Source organism: Thermobia domestica, chromosome 5, assembly GCF_964235325.1.
Source record: "Thermobia domestica chromosome 5, izTheDome1.hap1.1, whole genome shotgun sequence".
Classification (NCBI taxonomy): Eukaryota; Metazoa; Arthropoda; class Insecta; order Zygentoma; family Lepismatidae; genus Thermobia; species Thermobia domestica.
The window spans coordinates 244,402,027-244,426,446 of record NC_137458.1 but is presented as its reverse complement, the minus strand read 5'-3'; positions in this window follow the sequence as shown (position 1 = coordinate 244,426,446).

Sequence of the window (24,420 nt, the reverse complement as noted above, 5' to 3'; positions counted from 1 at the left end):
ACAAACAGAAAAGTTTGACAATGACTAATTCTTTAATAGATACAGGTGATTTGAGGATAAATAGAATCGAGATTTCCAAGAGGGGCGAGATGCACAATTCACATGAGAAATATACCAGGTTCTGAGTATTGAGTCGTATTGTGGCGGGAAAGAGTTCTTCGGGAAACCTTACAAATATGGTGAGAGGATAATATGAAGCAGCATCTTGAAAGAGAAATCGATAACAACAATTCTGGTTGCATTAGATTCGCGTACGATACGACTCAATATGATTAATTTGTTTCTTTGCCGACAAACTCAAATACCGTAAATCATAGAGTTTGTTTGGATTATTAGATATATCCGGCAGGCGGGACTTTTTGAATCACACGTACTCCAACTGTACTGGATTCATGTCCCAGTCCTAGTCCAGAGCCCACGATGATAATAGATTCTCCTTTTCATCACCTCATTGTTGGATAAAAACATGAAACAAGGAAATCAACTCAACGTTTCTTAACTGACTAATTTTGCTGCCAGTGCATTGCCTTGCAGCAGAAAGATGTCACAAACAACAACGAAGAATGAATGAAGGTATCGAATATTGATGTTATACTAATTTGAAAGTTTTAGTTAATGTAGCCATATCAAAGTTGCAGAAAAATCTTACTGCCATAGGTTGTTATTCCTTTACATCGTTTCCAAATGTTGTAAGGTTCTACACGTACTCCCAACACCAAGTGCTGGTTGTAAATACACTTCAGACAACAACCACGAAGAAGACATTGCCAACCATCGCCAACGGCAAGTTACGAAGATTCAAACAGCCAACATTTCTGGATAAAAGGAGCCGGAACACCCATTGTAGAAGGCATCAATCTACACCCATTGATCATCCAGCACTCTCTGGGACGCCTGGTCTCTGAGAGCTCCGCTTGCAAGGACGCCTGGTTTCTGGAAACCCCTCAGTATGCCTAGGAAACCTGGTCTCTGGGTTTTATCCCCCCTCTAGGAAACCTGGTCTCTAAAAGCTCCTTTATCCTTATCAGACTCTAGAATACCTGGTCTCTAAAAGTTCATTTTGCTAAGACGCCTGGTATCTGCAAACACCTCACCACTCCCTGGGATGCCTGGTCTCTGAGAGCTGCGCTTGCCAGGACGCCTGGTCTCTGGAAACCCCTTAGTATGCCTAGGACACCTGGTCTCTGGGTTTTATCCCCCTCTAGGAAACCTGGTCTCTAAAAGCTCCTTTATCCTTATCAGTCTCTAGAATACCTGGTCTCTGGGTTTTATCCCCCTCTAGGAAACCTGGTCTCTAAAAGCTCCTTTATTCTTATCAGTCTCTAGAATACCTGGTCTCTAAAAGTTGATTTTGCTAAGACGCCTGGTATCTGCAAATACCTCACCACTCCCTGGGATGCCTGGTCTCTGGAAACCCCTCAGAACTGCCTAGGAAACCTGGTCTCTGGGTTTTATCCCCCCTTTAGGAAACCTGATCTCTAAAAGCTCCTTTATCCTTATCAGACTCTAGAATACCTGGTCTCTAAAAGTTCCTTTGCTAAGACGCCTGGTATCTGCAAACACCTCACCACTCCCTGGGACGCCTTGTCTCTGAGAGGTACCTACCTATTCCTTGGTCGCAAGACACCTGCTTCCTGTCGCGCTATGATGCTTGGTCATTGGCTCCTACAAATTCATCAGGAAAGATCTAAGAGAAACATATTTTATCTGTAATATTTTACTACTATAGTACCGAAGGTATAACGTCGTTGGCTTCCCGCGGAAAGTTGTGCTGACGTTTATGGGGAGTGTCCAGCTTGGTTACTCGTGGCTCGCTGAGCGCAGTAGACGGTTGGTGCTGATTGGCCAAACCCCCAGTGACGAGCAGGTCCAAGCGTGGAAAGCCAATGACATTACACCGTGACTTAGAATAGTCCAAATTCCCGTGTACGTCCATCACGTTTTCGCTTTATTCTAAAAAGACATTTTACAATATTTTACTCATATTAAGCGACTGTACGAAACAATTTCACAATACTATACTGACAGTATTATAAGTATTTATTGTATAATACTTAATTCATACTTATTTGCAGGAGTTGGCACATTCATCAACAAAAATTTCTAATTTGTAATTATACTATTTCCCAGCAGGTTACAGAGGTAGGGAAATTATAAATGCTTATAAATAGGATGTAACTAAATAACCGCTACAAGAGTCTAGATCAAAAGTTTAATATAATTTTTGTTCTAGCAACAGTACCATCTGTTATTGCTATTACTTCAACTGGTACCACTCCCAAGTCTCTGCTGCTGCTGCTCATATTTAAATGTATGTCTGCATATTTTTTACTGTCTTGAGAAGTCAATCTTCACCAATTACAAAGTGAGCTCTCACTTTCTTTTGCCAGGCACGTTGCATCCTGTCTGTCGTTGTTATGAGGTTTCCTCTTACTTTGAAAATTTCGTATGATTATGTAGAAATTAAGTTCCAATAATAATAATAATAATATTTACCAACTTCATCAATGAAAGTTGGAACATTTCAAATTTCCGACGGAACTACGTAGGTGCGCAGGACATTTCCCCCAAAATCGGAAGGGATGGTAATCCCGGACAGGGTGCATAAGAAAATAATTAGCAAATGAATGGAACGCACCGCTGCTGGAAATCTCAGTTATTAGCAGCTGCCATAGATTAAACTTTTTAGAATTTTAGAATTTAGATATCCGATTTCCTCTCGAGTGTGGTTGCTTATGTTACTATATACAGTGATTTCTTTTTAAGAAAATAAGCTCCGGTGGGGTACACGTAGTATTCGGATGGGCACATACTATTTTCAGGCGGTATTATTCTATTTATTATTATATTATAGACGTATTTTTAGTCTCCTCCGGGGAGGGCATTCTCAGAGCTCCGATGGGGCAGTACCCCCCTAAAAACATGTCTGGAAGAAACACTGACTACATAATACAACGTTGTATATGATTTCGTAAAAGAGTAGGGGTCTATACAGCTACCGGTACATTCTATACTAATCTTAGTTTGAAGGTTGTAGAGCACCGACCATCGTGGAGGGCAGACTTTCCGTAGAATCAGTAGGCACTATGCAACTAGCACATTGTAGTTTGAAAATCATCAGACTAATATAATAAATAAATAAATAATTGTGTGTTCAACCCGTGTTTCTATCAGATGTTATGCCTGTAATATCAGGCTTGCATCAGCGAACTTCTATTAGGTATGCAATTAAGTGACTCCAATCATGACCATGTAGCAGGGCTACGAGAGACTGGCTAATTGTTCCGTTGAGTATTATATGGTGTGTACGATGTGAAGGAGAGGCTATTCACAGCACACGTGCCTCCCCCGAGTACGACGGATCGGAGAGCGGTTGGACTTAAGGAATGCAGAACGACAATCTGTAGTACATTCGTAGCCACTGTGCCATCTTTCATCCATGACAGCCCACGAACGTTACATACTCGACTATATGCGTTGAAAATATAAGTGAATAATTACAAACATTTTCTAAAATACACAAATTTAGACACAATATAGTTATTTAAAACTATTTTAAAACTTCCAATATATTCGTTATTTTAACGATAATTATATTTTATTTTTGGTGTTTCTTTTTCAAAGATTTAGTGGTGTAAATGGAATTAAAATTAAATTTACAAATATTTTATGCCATATTATAAATTTATTCGAGATTAGGCTGATGAAAGATTAGGCATATTTTTTTTTAGGAAAACAACTTAAAAAACGAATATATATTCACCAATAAATAATATAAAATTGTACTTGGATACCGGAATTTTTCAAGGTATATTGCGAAGGTGGTAAGAGCAGTCTTCCAGACAAATCCACTTTTGCCCATTTTCACACATTGGATAGACTAATGTCAGGGGCATCAATATATTCATTTGCATTATAACTAGTGTCACTTCAGAGCCCTTAACCATATCTTAAAATCACTATTACTGTCACTCTCCATCCAGTGATGCCAACCTGAAACATTATAAAATCCCATCCCCAGAGACAAATATTTCCCTTTTGCTTCTGATTTTCCCACAGTATAGTACTATTAAAAAGACGACATAATATGATGATTGAAACTAATGCATGCTACTTTTTACAATACCTGAGTTTAATTTTCCCTAAAATTTCGACTTTCCATCCTTACAAAATAGTTTACGAATAGTTTTCCTTAATCGAAAGTACCACTATTTACACATGTTTCGTGAGGAACATTGTGAGAGTTGATTGTTTCTCGTCTAGTATTTTCTTTCTTTCTTTCACTCAATTGTTCATTTGTCCGATTTTCTTTTCTTAAATACCAGAACACAGTTTATGATACTTGGCACTTGATTTCTGAGAATCACACATGATTCAGTCACTTAACAAATCACTTCTCCACTAACCCGCAGTTTCCCAACAAGAAAGAAAAGACTTTAGGCCAAATTTTGATAATTAACACTAATTTCGTGTTTCTTGATGACTCATTATGTTTACCCTAGAGAATATACAACTCACTTTGTGCCTTTTCAACAAATTAACACCAAACAACGTTCCTTTTCTCATGAACTGAATCCCCTATCCAATACTAATATCAAGTGCACGGAATATACATGCGTGAAATTTAGCAGATTTTCATTTTAATTTATTGGGAAAGTTAATAAAAAAAGACACTAAAAGAAGTATTATTTTGGAGAACAAAACGTTGGCTAATTTAGATTTTTGACATCATTGATGCGTTATTATAGTGTTATGATTCTGTAAATGAGTATTTGCGTCTGCTGCAAAACACTAGCTAATACTGATTAATTGCACGTTAGCACTATCTAGTAGACGTCTACGTACTCATATAATGCAACGTAACATTTCGAAGTTTGAAATTATTTCAATTTTGCACTACAGGAATTACTATATCTTGGAGCAAACATTCATAATCAAAACGATATGCCTGAAATAAATTGGGAAGCGGCCAAAAATAGTTTTATTAATAAATTATGATTATTTACATCGTTCTAGAATTATAAATGGAATAAAGGTAGGTTTAAAAGATAGTTGCCGTGGCTCCACACTTTTTTTTCTTTTTTTGTTTGTTTATAATGTAGATTTCGATGAGCTGTGTCCAATAACACCACTTTTAATTTCTGGAACCGACCGCTTCAAGGTCAAATTAGGAATCAAAAATAAAAAGTGGGACCATTTCGGCAATGTGGATCAGTGACCGACTGGAACGAATGGGTGTCATTCTGTTTGTATTCCCACATACATGAAAAACGGATATGCCGTTTTCCCAAAAATTCAATTTTGATCCGGAAAATTAACGAAAATTCAAGATTCAAAATTCCAGATTTTCGTTAATTTTCCTGGTCAAAACAGAGTTTTCGAGAAAATGGCATGCCAATTCGCGTGTTGGTGGGTAGAATTCGCGGGTGACTCTTTTCTCGCTAATCGAACCGAATGTAATATATTAGACAACTTTCAATTAGATGAAAGAAAACTCGAAGAAATAGAAAATGCTATACGAGTGTTGAAACCAAAAGCATCTTGTGGTCCTGATAACATTCCCCCTTATGTTGTGAAAGGTTGCAGTGATATATTTAAATATCCACTTCGCACTATATTTAATATTTATGTTAGAACAAACACTTTCCCAGATAAATGGAAAGAAAGTTTAGTCTGTCCATTATCAAAATCTGGAAACAAGAGAGAAATAGAAAATTTCAGGCCAATTGCTATTCTATCGCCCTTTGCAGAAATTCTTAAAAGTATATTATATGCGCGAATTTTAAATCATGTAGAACCTGTTCTTTCAACTTATCAATACGGCTTCTTACGTAATAGGTCTACTTCGACAAACTTATCAATTTTAACAAATTTTATAGTAACAGAATTAGATAGAGGCGATCAAGTAGATGTCATTTATACTGATTGGCAAGGCATTTGACGTCGTTGATCATGATGTCTTGCTGCTGAAAGTAGCATCTCTGAATTTTTCGAAACAAGCAATGGAGTATCTTGTATCATACTTGCATAACCGAAAACAATGTTTCATACAAAGGATTTGTTACTGAAAAATTTAATACTCTATCAGGAGTCCCTCAAGGATCTAATCTAGGTCCTCTGTTGTTTCTTCTTGTTATTAATGATATTCCTCTATGTATTAAAACTTCTCAAATTCTTCTTTTTGCCGACGATCTCAAATTATACTCTAAAGTAAGTTCAATTGATGACTGCGTGGACTTCAACAAGATCTAGAGAGTATTCAAATGTGGTGTGATAAGAATAAATTAGTCCTAAATGTTTCCAAATGTAAATCTGTATCTTTCATGAGGAAATAAAATGAAATTAACTTTACGTATACAATAGGTGACACTTCCTTGTCTACCCCAAGTACTGTCAAGGATCTGGGAGTTGTATTTGATAGCAAATTAGCCTTTACTCAACATATTGACACGATAACGAGTAGTGCATATAGAAACCTAGGTTTAATTTATAGGATAGGACAGGATTTCTAGAAACAATCAACATTTATAAGGTTATATTTTTCATATGTGAGGTCAAAATTAGAATACTGTTGTACTATTTGGACACCAAATGCCACTAAATACACTAATGCAATAGAAAATATACAACTTAAATTCTTAAAAATGCTTGCATACAAGAAAACCGGTTTCTACCCAAAGTAGGTCCCCTATGAAGACTTGGTAAGGAATTTTAATTTTCAAACATTAGAAAAAAGGACATGTGTTTTCGATTTGTTGTTCTTACGTAAATTATTAAATGGTAAAATTGATTGTTCAGAATTAGTTTCAGAAGTATTATCACGTGTCCCAACAGGTAAGACTAGAAAGCAAACGCTGGAACATTCTATTGTAGAAAAGCAGGAACAAAAATATTACATAAGTCTCCTCTGTGGAGAATGTGTGCTTCATATAATGAAATGATAAGATTTCATGTAGTAGATGTGTTTAGTATGTCAAAGAACAAGTTCAAAAAAATTATCATGCAATAACTTATGTATAATTTGATAACGTATATTTGAGTATGTATATAATGTATGTATAATGGTGTATTTTAAAGAATTCTGTATACGACACTATAACTGGGCATTAAGCCTGTTGTGTTGTCCTTATGAAATAAATAAATAAAGTGCGTTAAATCAAAAATCGCCCGAATGAGTTATGATAAACACTGGATAGAGGAAAATGAGATGAATGTGTGTGTATATAGTGCAAATAAGTCATAATGGCAATAGTGGCGAAGTTATGAAGTGTGTTTTGAGTTATCTCAGATCTAAACAGAAATGGATGTGCAGAACGCGTTATGTCATGGTCTTCATAACTTATCACATAAAACACGGTATAAAAATATGATTGCGAGTGTGCAAAATGTGTTATGTCAACACTGTACTGACAAAACGCATTTTACACCGATATTTTAAAATTTAATTCACGACTTTAAACATTCTGCAATAGCTTGAAAACATTAAGGAACGAAAGCAATACTTCAGTAAATGACTTTACCTTTTGAAATTACTAATGTTCTTCACACACAAATGTTTTATTGAGTACTGTTCAAATTTTACATTCCCCTTTCCATAAGGAAATGCTCAACAAGATAATTAAAGCACAGGATGATGAAGAGAACAGAAACAAGAGGGTACTATGACTTTAGGATTGCTGCAACAACACTGCTCACTGGGAGTGGTGTGTACCGTAACCCGGAAACCATCGGAAAAGCGTGCTCCCTGGGAGCGACAACTGAATAATAATAGGCAATGATATTGTAGTACACTGAATTGCCACGCATGTTATTTTATTTTAATATTGTGTAGAAATCAGACGTTGTGTTTAATATAGTGCTTTCTAAAATACTATTGCTTGACATGAGTGCATGGGGGGGGGGGGGGCGAAATTGCTACAGTAGGCTGTTGAAAACCCCGCGGAACATGAAGAAAATGTAACAAAGATTCGAATATGAGGAAAACATAGCGTTATTCTATTTTACAATAAACTTACTTGCCTGGTCTTTGAATGAAGTAAATGAGCCTATTCATATATTTGAGCGATAAGATTATAGTTTGGGTAGAACATTGGCACATATACTGAATTTGGTTTAGGTGGTGTTAGGTTCGTTTGATTCAGAAATAATAAATTAAAGCTTTGATATGAGGGATTATATTTAGGAAAATTTTAACTCTTCTAGTTAAGAATATACGAGAAATGGCAACGGTTCACATTATGTTCTACCCAGAAAAAGCAAGTTGTTATTTGTGCATCGCAGGCATAGTTGTGTCGGTCTAGGTACGAAAGCCATTATGCAAGGAATGATTCTAAGAAAAGATATTTACCATATTATGTGATCCTCTTTGAGCTTTTAAGAGTGCGCAGATGTTCCAGTAAGCAAAAATATTTTTAAGAAAGTATCTCATAAAATTGAATTATCGATACAGAAACCACATAAAGACACATGCCAAACTTGTAATAAATATACTTTATTCATGAAGTCAGCTTTCGAGGGGAATAAAGAAGTAATACAGAAAGAGCTGGTTGGCTATCAACGAAAATCAAGAACAGCATATGAGATGAAGAGCTCCAATAAGGCTATTTCTAAATATGCCCGTACAAGACTCAGACACACTAGAATCAATTGATCAATTGATCATAAGTTTCTAGTTTCCGGTCAGACAATGACCATAGTATCATTGAAAAGGCGAATAAAGGTAAATGAAAACACTGAAAATCCGCATGTTAGAGCAGTACTAATGAGATAATCAGCAAAGAAGAAGCCAGTTATAGAATATGAAATGAAACGTGAAGATTTTCGCGTTTTTGCTGCCCTTTTGCCTCTGCAACACAGAAAAAAAAAACGAATCAAGAGGGAAAATGTCTAAGCTGGAGAAAACTAAAATGGTTGAATTATAAACAAGGCGAAAAGGTTTTTATTAACTACGAAACATTCCTGAATGAGAAGAGAGTCCATGTATCTTTTGCTAGAAGAGGAAAGCTTCCAATTTTGAAACCAGATCTAGCCTGTCTTCCCATCAGTGTGAAAAAGAAGAAGGATTTGTTGGGCCTGCTTTAGTTCGTTTTTGTAGTGTTTTACAACTTTTACAAAGAGCTACCTTCATCCTTTTCAGTCAGAGACATGCATCCTAATAGCATCGAAGACGAAAATGAAGATGCATAACTGTAGATGGTCTCGTTCTTAGATATACAATAGTTCATTGAAACTTGAAAAAAGTAGTGTGTTGAAAAATACGAACCGGAACTTTAAAAAATACACATTGTAACAGGGATTAAAATGTAATATAGTTCTAATAATAATAGAAGTATCTCAAGGATCTTTGTACTATTAGTTCATAACAGTCTCAGTCTTAGATATACAATTGTGCTGTTGTTCTTGAACAAAGTGAAGTGTTTGAATGTGAACTGTACATTTTGGAACTGAAGAAACGATGTAATTGGGATTAAAATATATTTCAGCACTATTACTGGTAGCAGTACTTCAAGGAGTTTTATAGTATTATTGTCGTAATACATAGTAGAAAGTAATGACATAACACATTCTACACGCGCACATTTAGTTTAGAGTACACTGAATGTGCGCGTGTACGTCGTTATTTCCTATGCATGCTGACAATAATTCTATGAAAATCCTTGAAATACTGCTTTGTTCTGAATGACGTGTTTTCAAGTCGTTAAAAACAGTCTAATTAACATGAAGTGTTACAACAGTTAATCATTTTCTCTAGAAACCGGATTTTGGATTTATGTCTGAACTTTCAAATGCGATTTCTCCAATCCATTAATTTTTGACTTAACGCAATTTATCTGCCTAACCGCCAATTATTCTTGTACTTGTGGATACGAATCGAATGACACCAAATTTCGTCCCCGTCGATCACTGGTCCACATTGCCCAAATGATTTCACTTTTTATTTTTGACCCTAATTTGACCTTGAAGCGGTCGGTTCCAGAAATCGAAAGTGGTGCTATTGGATACAGCTTATCGAAATCTACATTTTAAAACTTTAAAAAAGTTGAAAAATACGGGACCATGATAACTCCTTTTTTAACCTAAAGGTAGTCTATATTAAGAAACCGCTTTTATTAAAATTGCGAAAGTCATAACATGCAGTATAATACATTGTCGTTGGGGCATAAGAAAAGACAAGGTATCTCCAGTATTTGGTTAATTCCTGTTGAAGCAAAGACTTTACAGAAACAGTTGTATTCAACTCGTCCTTTATAATAGAAACGGTTTTATCTCACTTAAGTTCTGCAATGAATTTTCTCCCTTTCATGTTCTTCCTCATCTCTCTCTCTCTCTCTCTCTCTCTCTGTGGAGAAAACCAACAAAACACCACGTGCTCCTGATGTTATGCGATCTGGATTACATACAACAGTTTTATATATACAGAGACCAATTAATCATATCTCTCCCTGCCCCCTCGTTGTATTGTTATCAGAGTTTGTGAGGCATCCTACACGTATTTCCGGACTGAATTCTAATGGCTTCTTCCCTGTTTGCTTTTTTAATTTCTTTTGTTTGTCTCTTTTTCTCATCTTATTTCTCATTGCAATGTTTAATTAGTCTGTGCCACAAAATACGGGAAAAATATTATGGTAGTTGCAGTTTTTTTTCTTTCAGAAATACAGCTAATACAAATTGTTTTACTTTTTCTCTCTATGTTCTTCTATTCCTTTACTTTTGTTTCTACAATTCATTTAGTTTCTTTTATTTTCGCTTCTTTTCTCATTCTTTTAATCTATTTCACTTTCACTTTCTGCTTTTTCTTTAAAGCATTTTCCCTTTAAAAGATAATGCTTACCTTAGAATAAGTTATCATTTATACAATTGTTTTATTAAAAATTTCCTTTAAAAGATAATGCTCACTTTAGAATAAATTATTCCTTTTACAATTGTTTTACAGAATTCCTCTTTAAAAGATGATGCTTACTTTAGGGTAACTTTCTTTACAATTATTTTAAAAATTCTCCCTTTTAAAGATAATGCTTACTTTAGGGTAGATTATTCTTTTTCTTACAATTGTTTTTAAAAAATTCCCTTTAAAAGATAATGCTTACTTTAGGGTAAATTATTTTTTTACAATTATTTTTTAAAAATCCCTTTTAAAAGATAATGCTTACTTTAGGGTAAATTCTTCCTTTTTTTTTTTTACAATTGTTTCAAAAGTTTCCTTATAACACATAATGCTTACTTTAGGGTATTTTTTTTACAATTATTTTTAAAAAAATCCCTTTAAAAGATAATGCTTACTTTAGGATAAATTGTATTTTTACCATTGTTTTAAAAATCCAAACTTTGATATGCATAAGTATGGGAAGTCTTATAAGACGGCTTTGTCCGTCCATTCGGTAGTACTTTTGTCTGCCAGTTGACAGGTATCAGATCAAAAATGATAGAAGATTGCGTAAAAGTTTTTCTTGAAATCTATCCAGCGTTCAAATAGTTTTGTCTCTTCTGTTAATCGCCTTTTCAAATCAGAGGTGCTAGAAATCAACCATTTTCTGTTTGAATGTTTATCTCCAAGCAACGAAAACGGTAAGATATTTTGAGAAGCCATTTTCTGTAAAGAATCGATCTAGCATCTCAAAATTAGCTTCCATCTACTTCTTTTAACTTATATTGAAACCGGATGTGGTAGAAATAAAGCATATCCCGTTTCCATGTTGACCACCATACAGTAAAATGATTACAGATAGCCAGAAATGATTCAGCGTTCCAAAAATAAGAACCATCTCGATGTTTATGACTGTATTCAAATCGGAAGTGTTGAAAAGTATACCATATTTTATATTGATCGCCATAGTGAAAAAAAAACAGTAATAGATAGCGAAGTTTAGTTGATACACACTGACACTGTTTCTAATTCCATAGTCCTTCGTTCATTGACCTAGTTCTGTAACATCACTGCGCTGTTTTTACGCCGCTCAACAACATCTCTATGCCAAATCAGTAAGACCAAGCCTTTAACCACAATACCAGATTCTTGGTGTTGAAATTACACGGTAAATTGCAGTAAACCATGGTAGTAATGCTAAGACCGCTAAAATTGAGCCATTCATAGAGTTTTTTTTTTTTTTTTTTTGCTGTGTATAATGTGATAATCACTTCTCACCACAAAATATTATTTATAGACAGTTTAACTTTTCTTTGCATTTTTTTTAAAAATACGTGTCATGTGATTTTGAAGTTATTAAAAATATTCAATGATAACTGTAATACAGAGATTGATTCATTCACATTAAGTCAGGCCCGTATCCAGGGGATCTAGGAGGGGGCCACCCCCAAATTTCTACTGGCCCCCCTAAAATTTTCACGATAGACTTGAAAATGAACTATAATATGGTTGAGTCGGGACCCCCTAACTTCTTCCGGCCTCCCTACATTTTTGGGCTGGCTATCGGTCTGCATTAAGTCGAATTTGAATGTGCCACTTACTTCGGAAATGCAATGTTTCCACCACTGGTTCTGTTCGATCTTCAGGCAATCTCCACTGACCCGATATCTGAATTTTAATTACAGGATATAGTGTTGCAGCTGTCCAATAGGCATTGCATCTCATTCCTCCTTACAGGCTTTCCACATGCAGGTGATGGTTCGTACTCGAAGATGGACGGCGTTTGAGGAATCCGAAAGCACAATATTTCATGGGGCTGACATCTGCACTCTTGATAGGATATCAGAGACGAGAGTTTCCGAAATCCTAGTTTTCTGTGCCATACGACGATAGAATTCCAGCAATGTTTTCATTGTGCGGCTGGATGTCTTGTCTTGGTGCTGCTCAACCTAGATGACATCTTGTTAGTAGAATACTGTGATTTCATACTGATACATTTCAGTAAGGACATAAGTTTCGTAGTACTCATTATTAATTTTGACATTTCTCTCTACTTTTAGTACAGACACCGCCCCTGTACGAGAAACCAACCACAATCATCAATTCTTTTCGGAAACAGTCCTAGCTACTTGCGTCGATGTAATGGGTCCAGAATTCTGCGTCGTGTATTTTCGTGTAATAAGATTTGCAGTGGCACGACCTATACAAAAATTACGCACTGGACACATTTCTACGATGCGTGACGCCGTGAACTTTGCGTTGGAAAGGACAACAATGAACCCGTCCCAGAATCTAATCTCGACATCAGACTACGCTCAACCACATTGCCCTACTACTTGACTATAATATACTGATATTTGCCTCTCACGGCGATGAGTTGGGCATGCGCGGTACAGTTGTACCTTGGCTTCTGCTCAGTAGAACTGAATCTACCTCTGTATATGACATACGACGTTTTTCATGAAAACGTTTACAAATGTTATTTAGTTGTGGAGCTGAATTTTCCTCGAAGTTTTTCGGAAACCTAATTTTGTTCATATGTTATAACAAAAGTTTCAGTAATATTAGTACTGCAGCATAATAATGTTTAGTTTAAGAAGTCGGAGTCAGAAATTTTACTGTGGTACAATGTACCTTTTTATTCTTTTTTTTCAGTCTCAAGATCTCGAAAGAAATAATGTAAGGTGTATCCAAAGTCCAAAGCCACTATAAGTAAAGTAGGTGAATTGAAAGAGAGGAAAATTGTTGGAAATGGGTGATTTACAATCGAAAGTGATAGAATATTCTCAATCTCACCAAGCGTTTTGGGTTCTGCGCTGGTAAGATGCTTTATGTTAAATGAGAAAGCAAAATTTTCAGCTCAATAGACTTTTCGAACGGAAAGTAAGAGCACACAAAAGTTACACACTGTTGTCTGAGGATACCTGAAATGCATCAAATTCATTTCCTGATAATGCTTTATTGCTGGTATGGTGAGAGCACAAGACATCAGCGTTCTGAACTGGCAACGTCGTTTTTTCATTTAACATAGAACGCCGTATCGATGTGGAGCTCAAACACTGCACGATTAGAACAAAAACTCACCATTGTAGATTTAAAACCATCTATTACTAACAACTTTCCTACCTTTCCAGTTTTTCATATCTTTGCTGATAGCGGAGTTTGCCTATCACCTCGGACTTTTGATACACACAGTATAAGTTACTGAGTTTACAGATAATGAATGACTGTGTAGGATTATGGTGAACTTCGTACTGGTCAACATATTGACTCACAACAAGGATGTTACTGATTTTATGAACCTACATTTTATACTCATGGTATAGCTTCGCAATTTTCAGACATGCATAGGGTATACGCACGAAACAGAAATCGTATCCAAATAACTATACTACAGCGGCAAAAGGTAAAATAAATGTTATGGTCCACTGAACTTAATTTTCTTGCTCCAATTCCTTAAATTGAATTTTGTTATGGTGGGGTTATTACTTAAACACTTGAATGAGTTCGAGAATGGAGGTGTCGTGTTACACTTTTGAAAAGTTAAGTTCTTCAAGTGAATGCAAATGTTATGTGTTATCCTTGCTATACAACATCTCCTTTTAAATGATTCGTCGTCTGGATGAAGATATTCAAAAACAGTGAAGGTGTATGTTACAGAGAAAAATTTGTGATCTCAATTTTCCAGAAATGTACAAGTATATACAACCTTCAGCCCCTTATCCCTTCTTTTCTTTTAATTACTAGTGGAAATGCCCATTCGATCCGCACGGGGAGAAGAAGGTTTATGCAAAATACATCTAAAATTAAGTATAAGTAAGTAACGAAGAGCAATACATTTATCCTATCTTCTGATGTTAGCCCGCTTAGAACTTACGTATTATTGGTTGCATAAACATAAGTTATTCTTAGAAATAACCAATGACAATTGGCAGGATGGCCGAACCGGATTTTAGAATGTAAATAGTGTGTGTCATGTATGTTCGTCAGCCAGCATAACGTGCGGGATGACGTGAGATAGGGTAACGACCTAGGCCTTGGAGAGGTACCATTAACGCGAATATGGTAACGGTACCCATAGATCTGTCATTCAGGATAGTGGAGCTATGAAGCTCTAAAATTAATTTCTTCACGCTTTCGGCGTACCGTATCTCCCAAACTACTGGTATTAATCAAGTCGCGTATGTTCAAAGGACTTTTTTTTCTCGTACAGGTGTCCGGAATCACCTGCTGAAGTTTGTCCACATAGTTACCGTTCACCCTGTCTATATATATATATATATATTCATCCTCACGGCATTGTCAAGGCTCTATATTTGTATTTTACATTTATTATTGCAACCGGGTGTTACTGACTTCCGTATACGGTAGCCCGATCATCACCCTTGTTCTTCGCGCGCACAGTCATTCGAAGAACTGAAAACGTACTCTGTACACAAACAGTTTATGGTTGTGAACTCGGAAAGCCTGGTACTTCTGCTTGTCAAGGTCAAAAAGTGGGAGAAAAAAGGATGTGTAGAATGTAAAGAGGGTGCAACAGTGACTGATGCTTGTAAGGGAACATATTCATTTGTAGTTCGTGCACATTCCGCCTGTAGCGCTACTGTGGCACGACGTATATTGTAACTGTATAACTCTTGTACACCGCTAGTAGGTCTATTCGCGTTAGTGACGACCGAAACTATGTTGTCAGCTCTGACTGCGATAAGGCACTGCCGTGCTGCTTTTCCTTCTCTTTTTCCCCCTTTTCCATTTGTGAGACGCCAAACATGTTGTTTTTGCTTGTTGCACGCGCTGAACGGGTTTCGACGAGCGAAGTATTTAAGAAGTTGACTACATATTCTTGTTTGCGATAGTTTTAAATTGGTTAACTGTTGAAAAATATACGAAAATAAAGCTGTACTTGTTAAGGTATATTAGTCGAGGACGTAGCTACTGACAGTGTTGATTACAGATTTTCTCGAGGAAGAATTTAATTACAGTAGAGGTGAAAAGGAGACGTCTATTTAGACAGCCCCCCCCTTATCAGACTCAATCGGAAATGGTCTCAATCGTTTGTACACAAATGTGCAGGCGAAATTTTCGTTTGTACACAATTAAGGGCGCCGTCAGAACGAAAACAAAGTGGGGGCTGTCTAAATGGTAGCCCCCCACCAACAAGTCCTATTCAAGCACAAATTGTCGCAATAGTTTGTACTTCGTTTGTACAGAAATGTGCACGCGAAATTTTCGTTTGTACATAATTAAGGGCGCCGCCAGAACAGAAAAAATGGGGGCTGTCAAAGTGGTAGCCCCCCCCCCCCCAAAACCAATTCAATCACAAGTTGTCGCATTCGTTTGTGCATCGTTTGTACAGAAATGTGCAGGCGAAATGTTTGTTTGAACAAACTTAGGGGCGCCGCCAGAACGAAAACAAAGTGGGGAGCAGTCTGAGTGGTAGCTCCCCCCACGATGTCCAATTGAATCACAAAGTATCGCAATCGTTTGTACATTGTTTGTACAGAAATGTGCAGGTCAAATTTTCGTTTGTACACTATTAGGGGCGCCGCCAGAACGAAAACAAAGTGGGGGGCTTTCTAAGTGATAGCCCAATCACCATGTTCAATTCAATCACAAATTGTCGCAATCGTTTGTACATCGTTTGTACAGAAATATGCAGGCAAAATTTTCGTTTGTACACAATTAGGGGCGAGCTCAGAACGAAAACAAAGGGGGGGCTGTCTAAGTGGTAGCCCCCCACCATGTCCAATTCAATCACAAATTGTCACAATCGTTTCTATATCGTTTGTACAGAAATGTGCAGGCTAAATTATTGTTTGTACATAATTAAGGGCGCCGCCAGAACGAAAACAAAGTGGGGGCTGTTTAAGTGATAGCCCCCCACCATGTCCAATTCAATCACAAATTGTCGCAATCGTTTCTACATCGTTTGTACAGAAATGTGCATGCAAAATTTTCGTTTGTACATAATTAGGGGCGCCGCCAGGGCGAAAACAAAGTGGGGGCTTTCTAAGTGATAGCCCAATCACCATGTTCAATTCAATCACAAATTGTCGCAATCGTTTGTACATCGTTTGTACAGAAATATGCAGGCAAAATTTTCGTTTGTACACAATTAGGGGCGACCTCAGAACGAAAACAAAGGGGGGGGGTGTCTAAATGGTAGCCCTCCCACCATGTGCAATTGAATCACAAATTGTCGCAATCGTTTGAATATAGTTATAAAGAAATGTGCAGGCGAGATTTTCGTTTGTACACAATTAGGGGCGCCGCCAGAACGAAAACAAAGTGGGGGGCTGTCTAAATGGTAGCCCTCCCACCATGTGCAATTGAATCACAAATTGTCGCAATCGTTTGAATATAGTTATAAAGAAATGTGCAGGCGAGATTTTCGTTTGTACACAATTAGGGGCGCCGCCAGAACGAAAACAAAGTGGGGGGCTGTCTAAATGTTAGCCCTCCCACCATGTTCAATTCAACCACAAACTGTCGCACTTGTTTGTACGCCTTTGTACATAAATGTGCAGCTGAAATTTTCGTTTGCACATAAATGTGGCCCCGCCAAAACGATAACAAACTATGGGCTCTCTAATTGATAGGCCTCTCACCATGTCGAATTCAACCACAAACTGTCGCACTTGTTTGTTACGGTTTTGTACAGAAATTTGCAGGCGAAGTTTTCGTTTGTACACAATTGCGGGAACGCCAAAACGATAACAAAGTATAGGCTACCTAATTGGTAGCACCCCCTACGTCCGATTCAAAAGAAAATCATCTCAATTGCTTGCACATCGTTTGAGCAGTAATGCGCAGGCGAAATTTTTTTTCTAAGCTATCAGATGCGTGGACAGAACGAAAAAAAAGGGAAGTTGTCTAAGTGCTAGCCCCACCATGTTCGATTGAACCACAAATTGTCGCGATCGTTTATACATCGTTTGTGCAGAAATGTGCAGGTAAAATTTTCGTTTGTATTAAATAATATACGGATGTGAGTATTTTTAATATCTGCGATCAACATTAACCGGTTTGAATAACGGTTGATGAGTTTGAAAATGGTTCCTATTGCACTAGTTGAAAAAAAAATTCTTTTTCTCTGGCACACGGAAGAAAATGCCTGATTCTAATAGAACTTTTCACGTAGAATTCGAATCTGCAATCAGTTTTTCTCCATCACCCTCAGTTTTCCCGTGACAGAGGTGTTTTCGGAAAATTTCCCCTCAAATTTCTGTTCTTTTTCTTTTTTCTTTTTTTAAAACCATTTTCATACTTGTAGCTTGGGTACCTTAGGTATATAAACGCACAAATTATATTGTATGTTAGCCTGATTTATACTTAGTAAGCCCTCTAAGTTTCATAAGAATAGCATTATTCTATCTAGAGAAATAAACATATTTATATAAAAAAATATGCTATGTGTACTGTTCATTTTACAATATTCATTAGTGCAGATAAAATCACATATAACTTCCACGAAAATTACAATATAAGCACGGTTTATATCTTATTGGATTTGAAATAAAACATATTTTCAATGATGTATACACCGTGTCACCATTTTATATCTACTTAATAAATAATACAAAAGAAGTGAGTGGTATCTTCTTAATAAATGGACACTTACTTACCTCAACTAATATGTTTTAGTTGTCGACTTTCTTCTGTGTTTGGTTTCTGGAACATCTCTTTTAAGTGTCCAACAGTAATCAGCTAGCATTTTTGAACTACACTGTCACTGGTACCTCTTCTCCATGGAGGAAATGTCCTGATGAAAATGTTCCCCATACTCATCACTAACAGAACCAAGCTTTTCAGGAAAGAAATGCAGGTGGGAGTCTAGAAAGTGAACTTTAAGGGACATGTTGCAACCCATTTCATTGAATGATTGCCGGAAATCACTCACAATTTCACGGTAATTTGGGGCTTTCTTGTTTCCTAAAAAAATCTCTATTAAACTATTAAATGGACACCAAGCTGCTTTCTCAACCAGAGTTAAGAGATCCTCAAATTTTTGGTCACGAATCAAACATCTTATTTGGGGGTCTACAAAAATCCCTAGCGTCACTAACCCGAGGAATTTTTTCCTTGAGGTAACAAGATCCTGCATTACTTTTGTCCATTGTCCTAACAAAGTTTTTGAAGAGCCCCAACTTTATGTGAAGAGGAGGTAGAATTATCTAATTAGGGCTCACCAGTGAGGAATAAACAGCATTCTTCTGTCCAGGAGTTAATACATGCGTTGGCCATTCCTTCTTGATGTAATGTTCCGCCTTGTTCCTGCTGTCCCATTCGCAGAGGAAACAATAATATTTCGTATAACCAAGCTGCAAACCCATTAACAAAGAAATGACTTGTAAATCACAGCAAACGGTCCACTTGTATTTCTCATACTGAATTTTTTCTAACACTATTTCGATGTTTTCATAAGTTTCCTTCATATTAGTTGCATAAGCCAAAGGCACTGAAGGAAATTTGTTGCTATTGTGCAAAAGGACAGCCTTAAAACTAGTTTTCAAAGAGTCAATAAGCAATCTCCACTCTGTACTTATATGTGCATGTCCAAGTCTATCCATCACAGCACAGACATTATTACAATACACTAAATCATTTTCTTGAGAATAGTAGTTTTGAAACTCTGTATGAAGGTTTCGAAAAATACACACTTTAGTGTCACGATGGAGCAGATTCCAGCCTTAAGTTTAGAATCAAGAAGTTCTGTCTGTGTATTGGAGAGTTTTAAATCCCGTATGAGGTCATTTAGTTCACCCGGAGTTATCAGATGGGAATCCAATGTAGATGTGCTTCCTACATAAGTAGGATCATCATCTTCATTTGGAACTTCAATAGTTGCCTCAAGTACGTAATCCTCATTTACCGTAAGATGAGGAGGAGGTACCGGTACAGGTAATTCTGTACTGTGTGGAACTGGCCTAATTGCTGATGCAAATTAGGGTACTGTACTGTGTGGTTAGATTTACTGCTTATTTCTTTTATCTGTGTCATACAAAAGTAGCAGTCTGAAGAATGATCTTTTGGTTCTCTCCAGATCATCGGTACTGCGAAGTTCATGTTTCGTCCACCATTTCCCCACCCAGTCAGACGTTTCACGCAAGTACAACAAATGTAGTGAGGAACCCAGTTCTTATCCTGGTCTCCTACACAGCAACCAAAATATAACTGATAACACTTCCTCACAAGTGGAGTAAAACATCGACGTTGTGATTTAAATATCAGCTCCCCACATACATAACAGAAATTGTCCGGTTTATTTACACACTTCCTCGACATCTTGTATCCTGTAAGGTATCACACACATACATACATACACACACACACACACACACACACACACACACACACACACACACACACACACACACACACACACACACACACACACACAGGAACCTACACTCCATCAAATTCCCACAAAATCCCTCTAGACATTCCCTCATACAAAAATGGTGACATGGTGTACACATCATTGAAAACGTTTTATTGGAAGTCCAATGAGGTATAAACCGTGGTATATTGTAATTTTCGTGGAAATTATATGTGTTGAAGACCGACCCGACCCCACCCGTGACCCAAATTGACTGACCCGACCCGACAACCCGACCCGAGCTGACCCGTTTGGCCCGACCCAAAGTGACCCGAGTGAACCAACCCGAGGTGGCTTAACCCGACAACCGACCCGAGTGACTTGACCTTACAATCTAACCAGTTTGAGAGAGCTAGAACTTTACAAAACTGCCACCAGAAAAAAAATGCTGACCAATTCTTATGCATAAACCATTGTTTCGGCTTTTTTTACTTGTAGTATAATTATCCTCCTCATCCTCCTCAGTGTTCTCCCATTAATAAACAGGCCAGTTTCCGTGAATTAGGTAAGAAGCTTCCATTTTTGCGATTTCCCGCTAATATCTGCCTCGCAACCCAACATAAAGTACCACCCTCCTTATTACAATCTATCAATTCCAACCTTCTTACACACTCTCGCTCTCCTGATATCACCCCCTTTACTACATCCCTCAGAATGCAATCCCTTAGCAAGATCAAAACTTGTGATCCGTCCATTTTTCGCTTCCTTATATCGTCTAATATTGCTCTCGTCTCTTGCATTTTTTCAGCATTTCCTTATTCGTTTTCCTCTCTACCCTGCTAACCTTCTTTATTTTACTCCACATCCAAATTTCCAAGGTTAAAATTTAGGCAATCAAGTTCAAAAGTCAAAATAAAATTTGACTGAGTTCTGAAGACAAGTTCTGAAGGCTAAAAGAATAAAAGTTCTGAAGACAACATTATTTTCTAGTAAGGAATGTATATAGAACTTCTTTTAATAGTTTTTGCTGTGTAACAAACAACAATTTCATCACGTTAACATTCCGATTTTTCTATTTAAAAACAGCGTTGCTGTCTGATAGAATCATAAGGAACTAATTGCACTGAAATATCATTCTGTAGGGAATTACCTTTTATTTTTTCTTGATTAATTTATCTAGAAGATATTTGCAACGTTATATAAAATTAGCAAGTATTTTATTGCGGAGAAAGTCAAATCACTACCCCAGCAATAATAATAATAATAATAATAATAATAATAATAATAATAATAATAATAATAATAATAATAATCTGAAGGTGACCAAGAAAGTTCTGCCTCTTTGTGGAGGTCTGTGTTCAATTGGCCCTCACACCGTGAGTTGAATGCGAATGGATATAAGGTGAAGGTCAGTTGTTGGACGAGACGAGACGAGACAGAATTTTCATGAAAGGGTACGAGATGAGACAGAGCTCTTTCAATAGAAACATATGCACTTTTTCAGACGAGACTACCTTCACGACACATTTTCGAAACGAGAATGCCCCAAACCAGGTCTCGTGAGCAACACTAGTAAGTATATCCAACATACTACTTGGTTGTGGCTGTTCAGATACACCGTGAACGTGCGTAAGGACTGAGTGAACATGGGGCCTTCACAGAGCGTCATAAGGGCTTGTTTGCTGTACGAGTTCAAATTGCTGCTCCGCGGAGCGGAAGATATGACAGGCCTTTGGTGAGGGTGTCGTGACTACGCGGAAAGTGCAGTGGTATGACGGTTTAAGGACGGTGACGAAACACTCGAAGACGCACCACGTGCCGGAAGACAAACAGATGTTCAAAATAAAGATCTTCGGGCAGTAATTGAGGCGAAGACAGACATGTGAGGAACTGGTACTACCTTTCAGTGTAAGTGGAGAAACCATTCGGCACCACCACCATCAACTTGGGAAGCACTGCAAGTTGGGTTGATAGGTCCTACATGATTTGACTTGGAGCCAGAAAGCAACGCGAGCAGACACCTGTGTTTCTTTGGTGTCTCGTCTGAGGAAGGAGCAATTTCTGAACAGGGTGTTGACATGTGATGGGAAGTGGGTCCTGTACGAAGCTCCACGGCGCCGTCATTGTTGGTTAGCATCCCATGAACCGGTTCAAAAACAGCCCAAGCCAGCACTACGCCAGAATAAGGTTCTCCTGTGCATTTTGTGGACTGCTCGAGGCATCGTCCATCGGGAACTGCTACCAGCTGGTCAGATCATCAATGCAACTGTGTACTGTCACTGTGTACTGTCTGGATCCAGCAGTTCTGAATCGCAAAGGGGTCCTCTTGTTACAAGGCAACGCTAAGCCCCACGTGGCTAAAATGACCCAGTACATCATTCTACGCCTTGGATGGAAAACACTATTGGATCCGCCATACTCCACGGACATTGTACCGTCCGATTATCACCTGTTCCATTCCTTGGACAATCACCTTAGAGAACGCCAATTAAAACAGCTAGTAGAGGTTCAATATGCACTTGATACCTTCTTCACTTCACGTCCCACCAAGTTCGACTGCGATGGAATCCATGGCCTTCCAGAACGTTTTCAGAAGGTCGTCGAGGCTGATGGAGACGATTTTTGATATTCCAGGTACGTCTTAGGTTACATACCAATGTTCGAAGGTGTTGGTGAAAAGGCGGCGGAACTTTCTTGGGCACTTTTAAAGTTATAATAATAATAATAATAATAATAATAATAATAATGTGTCCTGCCCAAAGGCAGATGTTTGACCCGAAGGTCCATGGGTATTGATTCCAGCTCGTACCAAGTAAGTTTTCTGGTGGACAAACCCCATGTGCATGGGTTTTCTCGGTGTTCTCCCATTTCCTCCCACTTTCTTCATTCAACCACTTCAATTATTTCTCATCATCACTGTCTCTCTTAGCGTTGGTGCATAACGTGGGACGTTAACTAGATATTTCCTTTCAATTTCACTTAATGTGACATTTAACTTGACATAGAAACGCAGAAAGGAAAAAAGTCAGTAGTAATATTAATTACAATTACAATACCAATTAGTTAATATAGGGTAAAATTAAAATTTTATTACTATTTCACCTTCAATTAGTCACATTTATCATTCATTTACCAACTTCGAATTGAATTCCACAACAAAGCTCTTTATAGTATTCCGTATAGAAAATAAGTGAAGAATGTGACGACCCGACCCGAGTGACCCGACACGAGCTAACCCGACTGACCCGACCCGTAACCCGACCCGTTTGAGAGCATTATCAGAGGGGTACTATTTACAGTACAATTTATTTTGTATGGTTTAGCATACTTTAAGGCTACCATACTTTTTGAAAACAGAAAAAACGGGACATCTTACAAATTAGTAGTAAATATTGCATTTTGTATTAATTTTATCTTTCGAATTTTACTACAGTATCGCACTAGTTATACAACTTAAAATAATGTATTAATATAGTCCATACTCAGTGGCGTATTTAGGGGGAGGGCTTCCGGGCTCAAGCCCCCCACCGAAATCTTACTTACTATAGTAAAGTATATGAAATATCTTGCAAAATTTTCATATTTTCAGGCAAAGCACCCCCGGAAGTTAGCAAAGCCCGTCCCGAAACAAAATCGTAAATACGCCACTGTCCATACTTAATCAACAGTGCTAAAAATTATTATAGAAGCTAGAAGCTGTTATACAATATAAACGCAATCAGTGAACATACAATATTTAGGCAAAAATTATATTTTCAATATTATTACGCATACCACCTTTACATGCTCTACATGTCTATAAAGAAAAATATCCAGATTTATGAAGTTGTTTCAAAATTTCAATAGGCTGATTTATTTTTGTTAACCTAAAATGCGAACTAAAAGAAAGCAATTTGCATAATTGTTTTTCTGAAGCAGAAAAAAAAAATGTGTTTTCGGGGCTGGTCTGCAACGTCACAAGAATTTGTTGCCACCTCGGGGTATACATTCTTACTTTTAGTGATAAGAGTGCTACTTGGGAGGATTTAAACATTGCATGTTATATCCGGGGAAAAAGCGATTGCAATAATAATAAAGATTAGAATGAAATTGTTCCTATAGTATTGTCGGAATTGAAAGCAAAAGGAATAAGTCGATTTTATTATCTTTTCAGAAATTTTGATATGTAATTAATAATAATAATAAAGAAAAAACAGGACAAGAAGGAAAATTTCTGCACACCGGGACAAATTTTAAG